Here is a 15,245-nt window from a genome sequence, read left to right on the forward strand (position 1 = left end):
AAGTGCTATATGTCGTTTTTGCAAGAAAAAAACACCTTTAACGCATGCGAAAGCATCATAATGTTTGGTGGGATGCAAATGAGAGGATATTGGGGTGGGAATTTTGGCCAAGTGGTCTGGGCTCAAAGGTTTGCGAAGCCATATTGCACGGCTTTAACTACATCTTTTTTATTTGCGTAAAGTCATGTGATAGGGCTTTATTGTGGTTGTGATGATCTTCGGAGTGAGGAAACTCACCCAAAGATGAGATTTGAGCAATGTTCTCTCAACCTAGCTTGATAATACCCAGGTAGAGAGTCCATCAAGCTAGGCTGAGAGCACATTGCACAAATCTCATCAAATCTTCACAAGAGAGCACTGTTCTGTTCGTACATCTCACTTTGAATATCAAAGTGGCCCCTAACCCCTACACTAATACCTAAACCTCACCTCGAGTGACTAGGTGGGTCCCCTATAGAGATATAAATACCTATCTAGTGTCAGGACATTATGGCTACTCTCTCTCTCTCTCTCTCTCTCTCTCTCTCTCTCTCTCTCTCTCTCTCTCTCTTTTGAGAACACATTGCATGTGATCTCTCTCCAGGGCCCTGATAGCTTGGCTGGCTCTCCCAGAGCTTAAAACTACTAAACATGGTCCATCCCCCAAAGTGTGAAAAAGTGCTTCACATTGGTATTAGTGCAAATTGTGATAAACTGCCTATTACCATAGTACACATCCCTTTTCCTATCGCATGCGATATTTAGTGCATTTTGATAAATCCAGGCCTAAGTGAATTAATGGGTGCCTGAGCATCTAACTTCACTTCCATTACTTGAACTCTTCTCTGGTCTCATTCACTTTCAAGATAACTAAATTTAGGAGCTCAGAGACTAATTTCAGTTTTCCAGATCTAGGCTCCTAATTCTACAATTAGGTGCATAGATCTTTTGAATATTAATTTATAGGCATTTTATAAATCTCTTTACTGTATTTATTCTAACTCCTATAATAAAGTCTAGGTTCAATAAATACAAGATAAGCAAAAGGACATTACCTATTTGTAGTGCATACCATCTGCTTTTGGATTTACTGTTTGGCTTAATAAAATAATGCCACAACACTAGAATTTGAATCAGCTGGAAAGAACTGTAGCATAACCACAGTAGAAATCATTGCAGTTTTTTTGATCTCTGAAGAAAAGATGAAAGCATTCCTTTAACAGATTAATTTTTCCATTGTTTTATTTTAGAAGAAAAAGACATATCTAACTTTATTACAAAAAGATGTTCCAATAAAAAGACCTAGAGGTTTGTCTTTGGAATGGTAGTTTTTTTGTATTTTTTTAAAGGTTCAATGAAATGAATAAAGCCTTTAAACAACTGTATTTCATTCAGGTTACAGGGAAGTACAGTAATAAAAACAACAATAGAAAAATGCATTTACAGGCAGCCTTTCCATACCATTTGTCATAAAGCTACTATACAGTTATAGAGTCGCTATAGATTGTAGAAATCAAATTATTGTTTGGATGACTTTGCCTGGTATTGATTGCTGAGAATATTTTGTTCACATAATAATGATTTAAAAGATGATTCTTGATTGAATTTGTAAAATATTTTTATGCACTGCCATTACTCTAGTTTCTTGTAGTTAAATGACACATTGTGGGATTTGCTTGTAAAGTTACATCAGCACCGTGTTTAAAACATTCATACAAGACTGCATTTGATATTCTCTGGAGAAATACCTTTTGCTCTAAATCACAAGAGGCTGATGGATGAAACTTTTGTTAGTGCTAACTCAGGTCACTCATGCATAAAAAATAAATACAATTGAAACAGCATTACGTTTTTTTTATATTCCCTTCCTCTATGAATATCACCCTCTACAGATTGCTCTACCATGGTATCCATGAGTGCCGGTGTTCTTTCTCCCAGTACTCAGGAGGAAGGGTACAAGAATGCTGCCATGGATAAAGAAATGGGTATGTGAAGTTTTTATTCCATATTTGATATGCAGTGCTGCCAATAACTATTTTTATTCTTCATAAAAGTGAGTTTTCTTTAACTCCTATATATCATTGTCTGTACTTCTTTCAAAATAGAAAAATGCATTATTTTCTATTAGAAATGATGAATTAATACTTTTCATTTAATTAGTATTTTGCTCTATTCTGTCCTATCTAGTAGGACCAGTAACTAATTTAGCTGTCAGTCATTCCTATGTACTGTCATTGTTCCCCCCAACCCCCTTCTAAACTAGGAACTACAATGTAAGATCTCTTCTGGACCTCTGCCTCCAAACTCATTGCTATTGGAGGTGGCCCAAGGAGCTCCTGGTATGGTAATAGTTCTGGCAGTTATACCAGTTCCCAGAAATGGATCTAGAAATATCAACTGTCCCCTAAATTGTAGAGATGTGAATCAGAACCAGAATTGGTTCGGATTCCGGTTCAGATTCACATGTAGGTTTTTTCCCATCGGGCCCGATCACGTTTTGTTTATCGGCTGCCCAGCCGATAAACAAAAAACCCACCCCGACTCTTTAAAAGTAACCCCTTAACTTCCCCCACTCTCCCGACCCCCCAAAAACCTTTTTACAGGTACCTGGTGGTCCAGTGGGGGTCCCGGGAGCGATCTCCCGCTCCGGGCTGTCCTCCGGCTACCTGGCCGTCCTTTGCCCTTACCTTGTGACAGGGTATCCGTGCCATTGGCCGGATCCTGTCACATGGTAGGAGCACTGGATGGCTGGTGCACAACATTATTTTTTTTTCCGTTTCTAGTTATATTTTGAATATAGCCAAATAGGTTTAAACTTATTCAGACACCTTTAAATATATCTGTTTACATTTAAAATGTAGCCGATTAGATATAAAGGTATCTGGGTTTTGTACCTGGATAACTTTAGGTGAGTATGTTAAATGAGAGACTTGATTAAGCGAACATCTGTCTCAAGCTATCCAGCTAACTTTATCCAGAAAACATATGTAAACCACTCAGGAGGGTAACTATTTTCTTGCATGGTCACAAATGTGGTCAATGGTTTAAGGCTTTGGTGTTTCCGCTAGGTTACTGTTGAAAATAGGTAAGATTTCTAGGGTCTCTTTTCTGATAAGACTCAAGGGGGCCTTGAGACTATTGTCTGGCAGATGCCTAAATTTAGAAAAGGTTGCGTAATTATACAATATTAAATCAAAGTACAGTAATTTTTAATTAATATTGTCCTAGAGGCATTAAGCTGTGAAGTTTTCACAGGAGGGGGGTCCCACTATCACGCGGGAGTGTCACCACGATAGTGGGGCCTATTCCTTGAAAAACATTGTGGAGGTATAGCTTGTTCTTTTCTCATATGGGCAAATACCACAGAATGAAAGAACACATCTCACAACTCTTTAATGCAGTGGTGGTCCCAAACTCATGGGACCATCATCGCATTGAAGAGCTACTGGCCCCACAAAAAGGTTGCGGCAAAAGAGGAGATAGAGCAGGAGTCAATGGTGACCCCCATCTCAACCCAGAGCCACCATTCAAGACACTTCCAAAATGCAAAAGAATTAAACATGTAGGCGCACAACGGCCACCCATCCCCTCCCTCAAAGACCATCCTGGTCCTGGTTTCCCCACTCCCAAAAGCTGAAAACAAAAAATAAGATCTCAGCCCCTTCCATTCCACACCCCCAAGTCAATAATAGGGTCCTGGACTCCCATTTTGACCCTCACAAACCAAGATAGTGTCCTGTCTCCACCTGCCTATACTCACCCCCTCCTCCCTGGAAGCCAGGAAATAAAAATATTAGGGTACAGCCCCCCCTCCAACACCCCCCCTGAACCTTCAAATGGATTCCATGTCATGGTCGGGTGCACCCTCTCACCCGGCCCTGTCAGTGCCATTTTCTAATTCCCAGACCTTATTCCAGTCACATGGCTGGGGAAAGGTCAGGTGGCACCATTTTGGAAAATGGTGCTCACTGGGCCAGGTGTGAGCATGCACCTGGCTCCAATGCGGGATCCATTTGAAGGTTCTGGGTGGATGCTCAAGGTGGTAGGGGTGGGGGCTTGCACCCTAATATTTTTTATTTTTTATTTTCTGGGGGAGGGGGTGAGTATAGACAGGTGGGGACAGGACCCTATTTTTGATTTGCAGGGGTGGGAAGGGGGGATGGGACACTATTATTGATTTGGGGAGATGGGGGTTGGGTATCACAAGGGGATGAGACACTATTTTTTATGTTTTAAGCTTTGGTAGGTGAAGGGGGCTGGGCCCATGATGGGCTTTGAGGGGAAGGGAGTCGAGGGGCCATCACTATGTGCCTACATGTTTTATTTTTTTTACATTTTGCGGGGTATTGTGGCAGCCTCGACTGGCAGCTCCAGGTTGAGATGGGGGTAAGCACTGACTCCTGCTCTACCTCCCCATTTGCTGCAACTTTTTTTTTTAGCCAGCTCTTTAAATGTGAGGTGGGAGCTTTGAGACCCAGACCTCCCACCTCATATTTGCCACTTTTCCAAATGGTGTAGTTTTTTTTATAGCAGTTGACCACCTTCTCAGTTGCCGCAAAGGAATATTTGCATAGGATTGCCTATGCATTAAGTTTTGGGCATAAATTTGCATTATTCATGTATACAAATCACATGCAAAGAAAGTCATTGGAAGAGGGAATGGAACCTGGGTGGAGAAATGCATAATATCATGTAGGTCATGTGATATCACATGACAGTTCTCTATAGTTGCAATATTCATTAATATATGCGATATAGCAGACATTAATGCCCTTGCACAGCTTGATGCATCTCCCTATTTGCTAGAAAAAATTTCCCAAGCTATTAAAATTTTCATTACATGATAAATACATACAACAGAGGGTTTCAAAGTAGGAAATGAACTGAGCAGGAATTATTTTCTTGATTACATCATTAAAGTAAGGATATTTTCCTGTTAGAAAAAGTTTTAGTGACAGTTTCAGAACATGGAGGAGCTGTGTTGGATTTAGTCCGAGGGGGAGTGTTTGCATCTTACCTTTCTCTGAGGCCTAGTTAAAGTCACAAACACTTAAAAATAGTGAAGGAATATAAAGCTATGAATCTGAGTGTGAATGAGTAAGTGATCTCCAGGAACGCTGACGGCATCGGGATCGAGGGAGGGCCTGCGCGGTCGGCGCCACAGACCCATCGGGGTAAGGCCAGCTAACCTCTCCCTTCCCCCCGCTGGGTCCGTGGGCGACCACGAGGCCTGCCGCGCCGTCCAGACGCCGTTCCCTCCGCCCAGAATCGGCAAGCAAGGCCCGCCTCCAGCAACCTACCTGCAGCCAATCGAGACCGGCACCGAGGGCCTTTAAATCCCCAGCCGCGCCGAATCCCTGCCTCTTCTGCCCGGCGAACTCAGACAGCGATCTCCAGGAACGCAGACGGCATCGGGATCGAGGGAGGGCCTGCGCGGTCGGCGCCACAGACCCATCGGGGTAAGGCCAGCTAACCTCTCCCTTCCCCCCGCTGGGTCCGTGGGCGACCACGAGGCCTGCCGCGCCGTCCAGACGCCGTTCCCTCCGCCTAGAATCGGCAAGCAAGGCCCGCCTCCAGCAACCTACCTGCAGCCAATCGAGACCGGCACAGAGGGCCTTTAAATCCCCAGCTGCGCCGAATCCCTGCCTCTTTTGCCCGGACCTCTTCTGCCCGGACCTTTTTCCGCCTCCGAGGGATACGCCGAACACGTACAGCCAATTAGGGGACAGCCCTGATCAGACTTTAAATTTAAATTGAGAGACACCCAGGCGCCACGCGCCTAGCGTCGCGCGCCTAAGGAGCACAACAAAGGAGCCTGCTCCTTTGTGCGCTCCTTAGTGCACTCCCTTTGTGTACTCCCCTTTTGTACCTCTGCCTCGTAAGTAACTCATTATTCATTGACCTCCCCACAATCCCCCTCATCCCTAAACTACCGAACCATCCCTCTCCCTCCTTCCAACACTCAACACATGAAACTCCCATGCAATCCTCTACTAACAAACTGTCCCACATCATTAAACAAGCTTCCAGCATTCATCCAGTCTCATCTGCAAGCTTCCAGCATTCATCCAGTCTCATCTGCAAGCTTCCAGCATTCATCTGCAAGCTTCCAGCATTCATCCAGTCTCATCTGCAAGCTTCCAGCATTCATCTGCAAGCTTCCAGCATTCATCCAGTCTCATCTGCAAGCTTCCAGCATTCATCCAGTCTCATCTGCAAGCTTCCAGCATTCATCTGCAAGCTTCCAGCATTCATCCAGTCTCATCTGCAAGCTTCCAGCATTCATCTGCAAGCTTCCAGCATTCATCCAGTCTCATCTGCAAGCTTCAAGCTTCCAGCATTCACCTGCAAGCTTCCAGCATTCATCCAGTCTCATCTGCATGCTTCCAGCATTTATCCAGTCTCATCTGCAAGCTTCCAGCATTCATCTGCAAGCTTCCAGCATTCATCTGCAAACTTCCAGCATTCATCCAGCATCGCCTGCAAGCCTCCAGCATTCATCAAACCTGCACAGACAAGCCTCAATCTTTCACATAGCCCCTCTCATTATCCTTCTAATCTCGCAACTTAGTTCTTACAAATGGCCCCATTTTTCACAATTCCAATTCTCCAACATAATACTCCACCTAAAAGAATTTCTTTCCGACATGCCCAACAACACAACCTTAAATCCCTCTCTTCAATTTCGATCACTCCTACCTCACAACTGCTAGGCCTCACCCTCTTCTCTTTAAGCCTTTTCAATGCTCAATCTCTAACGAAAAAGTCTGTAATCTTAAACGACTACCTCATCGACGTGAAACCGGAGATTTGTGCAATCACTGAAACGTGGTTAAAACCTTCAGACACAGCAATAATTAATCAATTACCTACAGAGGCTTACGACTTCTTCTCGCTACCTCGTCATAAAAAAAAGGGAGGAGGTATTCTTTTAGCAACTAAAAAGGACCTCAGATTCTCTCTACAGCAATCCAATTCCAATGCAAAACTTGAATTTGGCTTTTTCACCTCAGACAAGCTCCAAATCCTTCTCGTATATGCTCCCCCAGGACTCCTGGAATCAGATGCTTCACCCCTGGTAGAATTAACTTCTTCCCTCATCAACTTTGACTCGCCAGCTATCATTCTAGGTGATTTCAACATGCACGTAGATAACCCTACCCCATCACCTAACTGTGAATCACTTCTCACAGCCTTCTCAGCACTAGGCTTCACTCAATTAGTTAACAAACCTACCCACAAAGCCGGCCACACGTTAGACCTGATCTTCGTTAACGCTGCAATCAATCCCATATCTATCCCAGATTGCACAAAGGTCCCGTGGTCAGACCACTACCTCATAACAACTTCATTCTCTATAAAAGATACTAGCCCGGCTTGCATTCCTTCGCCCTCCTTCACATACAGGAAAACTTGCTCCCCAGAAGACCTCAATAATCACCTATCACCTCAACTCCACCAACTGGACCTTACAGATCCGAACTCAGCACTTCGATCATGGAACACAATCACCGAAACTATAGCTAACAAGCTATGCCCTTCAATTACAAAAAAACCACACCAGAATTCCTCCAAAAGACAGCCCTGGTTCGCCTCAGAACTAAGAAAGCTCAAACTCCAACTAAGACAAGATGAGGCTAAATGGCGCAAAAACCCAGGAACCAACACCCTTTCAATCTACAAATCATCTCTGCACCAATACAAATCAAGCACCCTAAGATCCAAGAGGGACTATTACGCCTCGAAGATACACGACCTGGTATTCGATGCCAAAGCCCTCTTCAGCTATGTAGCCAACCTCACACAATTAAACCAACCAGAGATTCCACATGACCAAGCTCAATCGAAAGCGGAAGAATTAGCTCTATTCTTCAGCAACAAAATCAACACTCTTCTATCTCAGCTCCCCACTAACCATACTGTTCCACTAACCACTCGTCAACCCTCAATCAACTACACTCAGTTAGAAGAACTTGACACAACTTCATCCATGGAGATCCAAGGAATTCTAAGGAAAATGAAACCTTCCTCCCACCCTTCAGATCACATCCCAGCTAAACTACTACTATCAATTCCAGATTCTATCGCCAAAACCCTGGCAGATATCATAAATTGCTCCCTCACTCAAGGACTCTACCCGGACAACCTCAAACTAGCCTCACTCAAACCCCTTCTCAAAAAACCAAATCTGGACCCAAACGATCCTAACAACTTTAGACCTATAGCCAACCTCCCCTTCATAGCCAAGATAATGGAAAAATTGGTAAATTCCCGACTCTCAAACTACCTTGAAGACAATAACCTACTTTTCCCATCACAATACGGATTCCGTAAAACCTTAAGCATGGAAGCCCTTCTCATCTCTATGACCGACCACATCATCCTAGGCTTAGACAAAGGGCAATCCTTCCTTCTGATCCTACTCGACCTTTCGTCTGCATTTGACACGGTCAATCACTCTCTTCTCATCAACCAACTAACAGCCATAGGTATCTCGGGCACCGCCCTATCTTGGTTTAGAACCTTCCTCAGCAACAGAGGATATAAGGTTAAGATTCATAATAAAGAATCCTCTCTTCACCCTGCGTCAGTAGGAGTCCCTCAGGGCTCATCCCTGTCTCCTACCTTGTTTAACATTTATCTGTTACCTTTATGTAAACTTCTCACTGACCTCAATCTCAAACACTTCCTCTACGCTGACGATATTCAGGTCCTGATCCCCATCAAGGAGTCACTCGCAAAACACTGTCTCACTGGGAAACCTGCCTCCAAAATATCAAACAGCTTCTCACAAGTCTCAACCTTATACTAAATTCTTCAAAAACGGAACTTCTACTCATCACACCAGAAAACAGCTCCCTCACACCCACTCATCCAGCCTTACCAAATACTACACAAGTGAGAGACCTAGGAGTTCTAATTGACAATCACCTAAACCTGAAAGCGAACATCAACAAAACCACCAGAGACTGCTTTTATAAGCTCCAAGTGCTGAAAAGAATACGGCCTCTCTTCCACACACATGACTTCAGAACGATTCTACAATCAATCATTTTCGCAAAGCTGGACTATTGTAACACCATCATGCTTGGTCTCCCTTCTTCACACACCAAACCATTGCAAATGGTCCAAAATGCCTCCGCCCGTATACTCACTAACACCAGGAGAAGAGAACACATAACCCCTATCCTGATGGGCCTCCACTGGCTGCCTATCCACTTCAGAATAATCTACAAGACCATTCTCACCATTTTCAAAAACATCCATCAATTAGCCCCAATCGATCTCCATATCCCCCTCCGATTACACTACTCAACAAGACCGACAAGAGATGCTTACAAAGGATCTCTTCAAGTACCTCCAGCCAAAACTACCAGACACATCACGCTTAGAGATCGGGCCTTCTCCACAGCTGGTCCAACTTTATGGAACGCCATTCCCCCGGATCTTAGAATGGAACCCAGCATCTCAACATTCAAGAAAAGACTCAAGACGTGGCTGTTCACGCAGGCCTTTCCTAACTCCAACATTACTTAACCTCCTCCAATCAACATTCTTCGCTAGTAATAGCATTAATAACCACCTCTTATAATGTTATTATATATATATATATAATTATCTGATCTTCATTTTCCTTCTTACTCCTAGTTATTGATTCCCTGTTACATGTAACTGCTTTTCTGCACCATTGTTCAAATTGTAAAGTTTATTACACCCCTGTTTCTTGTGAACCAGCATGATGGGACTACTGTCTTGAATGTTGGTATATAAAAAAACTTAAATAAATAAATAAATAAATCTTGAGTAAAAGAGAAATCTGAAAAGGTAAGAAAAGAGAATTAGTCATTTTAAAGTTAAAGAACAGCTGATCTATGAGTTTTTAATCAACTTTAATAGCTAATATGAGAGAGACTTGAGTGAAAGAAAGAAAAGATTAAAGAAAGATGTCTGGAGTTTAACACTTAAGAAAGTTTCCAAAATAGAAATAAATGCCTTATGAAAACATAAGACTTGTAGTAATAGACTTTCTAATAGAAGTGGCCTTATTTTCTATGCATGTAGCCCAATACTTTTCTCAAGGGGAGCACATCCCAATATTAGGAGAGAAACATTCTGATCATAATGAAATCAGCCATTATTTCATTGAACTGGTTGGATTGGAGTGATTGTCCTGATTTTAAGTCAGCTGTTTGGATATTAATTTTAGTTCAGTTCTGAAATAAATTGAAGAACTTCTGATAAGGAGAACTAAGAAAAATAAATAATTTCAGCTATTCTAAACAGGTGCTGTGCAGTTGCAGAAGTGCAATGTCACTGTTTAAATAAAACTAAGGAAAATAAATGTGGTTATTCTTTAAATTGAAGACTTAGAGAAAAAAATGTATTGAGAAAAGATAAAACAAAGGAATGAAAGTTTATGTGGTAGTATTATCTTATTCTAATTCATCACATCTCATCCCATTTTATTGTCACATGTCTCAAAGTCTTATCTCAATGTCTCTCATTTCACAGTCCCGGTCTCATCTGTTACATGTCATAATTCCTTCTCACTATTGCTTTATCCTTTGTTTTAATTAGTTAGATGTTTTCAGTTCAACAAGCTGGCATGACATAAACTGAGGTTCATGTAGTTTTTGAAAGATTTTTTGTCTTCAGGAAGATAGGATTATAAGTGCATTTGGAGACCTGAGAGAGCTTTGAGGCCAAAAGTTTGGTTTAGATCCTGTCTTGATTATCAAGCCTCTAAATCAAGCTTTGATCTCAACCCTCCAAAGTATCTCACTCTCAGGGAACACAGAATCATCACACCTAACCAGTGCTTACAAGCCACACCCACAAGCTGCTGCATCTATTGAAAATTGAGCTAAGTGTACACACATGCAAACAAGAGACAGTGAAAAGTAGTGACCAGATAGAAAAGTCTATTAAAGAAAAGGATAGAAGAGATAGGAAAAAATACATATAATAGACACATACAAGCATAGATAAAATACACAGAAATGCTTACCTTTAAAAAGTTACAGTTGTTATATTTCTCAGAATATCTCTAAAGAATTTATAAATAGAGATGTGAATCGTGTCCTCGATCGTCTTAACGATCGATTTCGGATGGGAGGGGGAGGGAATCGTATTGTTGCCGTTTGGGTGTGTAAACTATCGTGAAAAATCGTTAAAATCGTGAGCCAGCACACTAAACCCCCCTAAAACCCACCCCGACCCCTTAAATTAAATCCCCCACCCTCCCAAACCCCCCCCCCAAATGCTTTAAATTACCTGGGGATCCGGCGGTGGTCCAGAACGGCGGCGGTCCGGAACGGCCCCCTCAATAGAATCGTGTTGTCTTCAACCGGCGCCATTTTTCAAAATGGCCGCCGCAAAATGGCGGCGGCCATAGACAAAAACGATTCAACGGAGGAGGTCGTTACGGACCCCCGCTGGACATTTGGCAAGTCTTGTGGGGGTCAGGAGGCCCCCCCAAGCTGGCCAAAAGTTTCCTGGGAGTCCAGCGGGGTTCCGGGAGCGATTTCTTGCCGCGAATCGTTTTCGTACGGAAAATGGCGCTGGCAGGAGATCAAGTGCAGGAGGTCGTTCAGCGGTGGTCCGGAACCCCCGCTGAACGACCTCCTGCAGTCGATTTAAAATATATCGGACGATATTTTAAATCGTCAAAAAACGATTCACATCCCTATTTATAAATAAGAAAGTATAAAGAATAAATTTTTGAGCTTAAAATATAGATAATAGAGGAATGATATCATAAGAAAGGAAAATGTACTTATCTGATAATAGCCAGCAGTTTTGCAAAGGAACCAGTTCCATAGTAATACATTATCTGAAAACAACAAAGTACATAATTTGTTTGGTATAGAGTGCAAATGTTTATTGCAAATTATTTATCTGAATGCTATTGAGTCTCTCACATTGTATTATTTGAGAACTTAAACTGCAATTCTCATTGAAATTCATTTTATGGTATTAACACTGTTTTTATAGAGAATTGCCAACCTATCTGTCAGTTAAATCCTCTCAAATAAAATGTGATTATTTCTCAATGTGTCATTCTTTTCAATATTTGAACTCTGAATTTACATAAGGTCTTTAACATCTGGTGAATTATTTTCAACAGTAACCTAGCGGAAACACCAAAGCCTTAAACCATTGACCACATTTGTGACCATGCAAGAAAATAGTTTCCCTCCTGACTGGTTTACATATGTTTTCTGGATAAAGTTAGCTGGATAGCTTGAGACAGATGTTCACTGGATAGCTTGAGACAGATGTTCGCTGGGACAAGTCTCTCATTTAACATACTCACCTAAAGTTATCCAGGTACACAACCCAGATACCTTTATATCTAATTGGCTACATTTTAAATGTAAACAGATATATTTAAAGGTGTCTGAATACGTTTAAACCTATTTGGTTATATTCAAAATATAACTAGAAACGGAAAAAAAAATAATGTTGTGCTTTCAAGCCTAATCCTTCAGCCTCTTCCCTTCCATTCTCTTAAGATACTAAAAGTATGTACAGGAAGAAGCCCAATCCCACTACCCTCCAAATTCTGTAACCTCCAAAATAAAATTTAGAAATATAGATCATGTACTGTATATGAAGGTTATGACAATTATGAGAAAAATATATGAAAGATATTTTAGTATTTTAGATAAGCAGGATATATATATATATATTATATATATATATATATATATATATATATATATAAAATAAATAGGAATGAACAGAAAATTAATGATATTAATGATATTTTTTCCTGTAAGTGAAAGCCAACCCTTAATATACCAGGACCCCTGCTGGACCACCAGCGGCTTTTGGCAAGTCTTGGGGGACCCTCCTGACCCCCACAAGACTTGCCAAAAGTCCAGCGGGGGTCCGGGAGTGACCTCCTGCACTCGGACCGTCGGCTGCCAGTATTCAAAATGGCGCCGATTGCTTTTGCCCTTACTATGTCACAGGGGCTACAGGTGCCATTGGTCAGCCCCTGTCATATGGTAGGAGCACAAGATGGCGCCGGCCATCCAGTGCTCCTACCATGTGACAGTATCCGGCCAATGGCACGGATACCCTGTCACATGGTAAGGGCAAACGGCCCGGGAGCGGGAGGACGGCCCGGAGCGGGAGATTGCTCCCAGGACCCCCACTGGACCACCAGGTACCTGTAAAAGGTTTTTTTGGGGGGGGGGCAGGAGGGTGGGGGAAGCTAAGGGGTTAGCTTTAAAGGGTCGGGGTGGGTTTTTTATCGGCTGGGGAGCAGCCGATAAACCAATCTGCGATCGGGCCCGATGGAAAAAAACCCACATGTGAATCGGAACCGGAATCCGAACCGATTCTGGTTCCGATTCACATCTCTATAACATAGAGCAAATTCTCTATTGACTGTTGGGCAGCAAAGTTGTGACAGGTTACAGATCTTTATATACAGCCCTCTATTTGGTCACACCCAATGCTTGTCCAATAGAGAGCCGCTGAAGGCAAATCTCTCTAACTTTGCTTCACTTAGTATTTTCTGCCTGATCATTCAAAGTTACTGTGGTACTTGGTGATTCAGAGTTGCTGTTTCTCCATTGTAAGATCCCCTAGCCTTAATTTAAATACTTAGGGCTTCTGGTTTGACCCTGATGCTCCTGACACAATGTTAGATTTCTGTAGCAGATAACCTTATATGTTCGATTAATTAATTTTAACAACATAGACATGACAAAAAATAAAAAATACTTCAATAAACCTGTCAAATGCAACATATCAAAAAATTGAGAGTACACCCCTTTAGGGAATCGCCCCATCTAATATTCACAAATTCTTTATTATTGTGTGTTCATTCCTCATGTACCAATCCTCATTGACAGGTTTCATGATAACTGCCTCATTGAATAATTATGAAAATATGAAATATAGAAAAAATGTGTTTAGAAGCATAAACAAAAATACCCCATATTGCAAGCCTTACTACTACAGTTTACAACCCCCCCTTTTTTTTCTAGGTTGCCTGGTTACTGTAGTGTGTGTGTGTGTGTGTGTGGGCGGGGGGGGGGGGGGGGCTAGCACATTTTAGCCAAAATCCCCAATCCCAAATTATAGGCAGCAGTACTACCAGCATTGCCTATGATATTGAAAAAGCAACCAAGCTGAGTGCTCTATGATGTATGTACTTCAGTCTTTTCACAAAAGGAGGCAGAATTATAAGCAAATCTTACAGCGATGAGCACAAAGAGAGAACAGGTTCATAAGGGTGCAGATGATTAGCCAGATACTGAGGGTCTCCCTTATGCAATAACTTAAACAATATACAAATTTATTTTTAATCAGGACATACATATTATATCAATGTTGTGTTATTAGAGCCTAACTTCCCTAAATGTTACATTTTGTATTTGAATATTCTATATTAATCTTCAAGTGCATTTCCTCTTCTCTATATTTGAGCATGTTATTATTATTATTATTTTGCCATTAACAAAAACTGAATTACTTAGTCTGTCTCAGTTTATGGTTTGGATCTTGGAACTAAGCCACAACAATACCCCACCCTCCTGACCCCCCCAAGACTTACCAAAACTCCCTGGTGGTCCAGCGGGGAATCCGGGAGCCATCCCCTGCACTCTCACACTCTGGGTGCCGGTTTCATCATGGTGCCAATAGCCTTTGCCCATACTATGTCACAGAGGCTACTAGTGCCATTGGTCAGCCCCTGTCACATGGTATGAGCCAAAAGTCCAGCGGGGGTCCGGCTGCCAGTATTCAAAATGGCGCCGATCGCCTTTGCCCTCACTATGTCACAGGGGCCGACCATGAGTACTGTCACCGACGGCCGGAGTGCAGGAGGTCGCTCCTGGACCCCCGCTGGACTTTTGTCAAGTCTTGTGGGGGTCAGAAGGCCCCCCAAGCTGGCCAAAAGTCCCTGGGGGTCCAATGGGGGTCCCGGAGCGATCTCCTGCCCTCGGGCCATCGGCTTCCAGTAATCAAAATGGCGCAGATAGCCTTTGCCCATACTATGTCACAGGGGCTACCGGTGCCATTGGACAGCTCCTGTCACATGGTAGGAGCACAAGATGGCACAGATGGCCTTGTGACAGGGGCTGACCAATGGCACCGGTAGTCCCTGTGACATAGTAGGTCAAAGGCTATCGGCACCGAGGGTGTGAGAGTGCAGGGGATAGCTCCCGGACCCCCCGCTGGACCACCAGGGAGTTTTGGTAAGTCTTGGGGGGGGGGAGTCAGGAGAGTGGGGTGTTTGTTTAAATTGA

The sequence above is a fragment of the Rhinatrema bivittatum genome, chromosome 9, assembly GCF_901001135.1.
Source record: "Rhinatrema bivittatum chromosome 9, aRhiBiv1.1, whole genome shotgun sequence".
Taxonomy (NCBI): Eukaryota; Metazoa; Chordata; class Amphibia; order Gymnophiona; family Rhinatrematidae; genus Rhinatrema; species Rhinatrema bivittatum.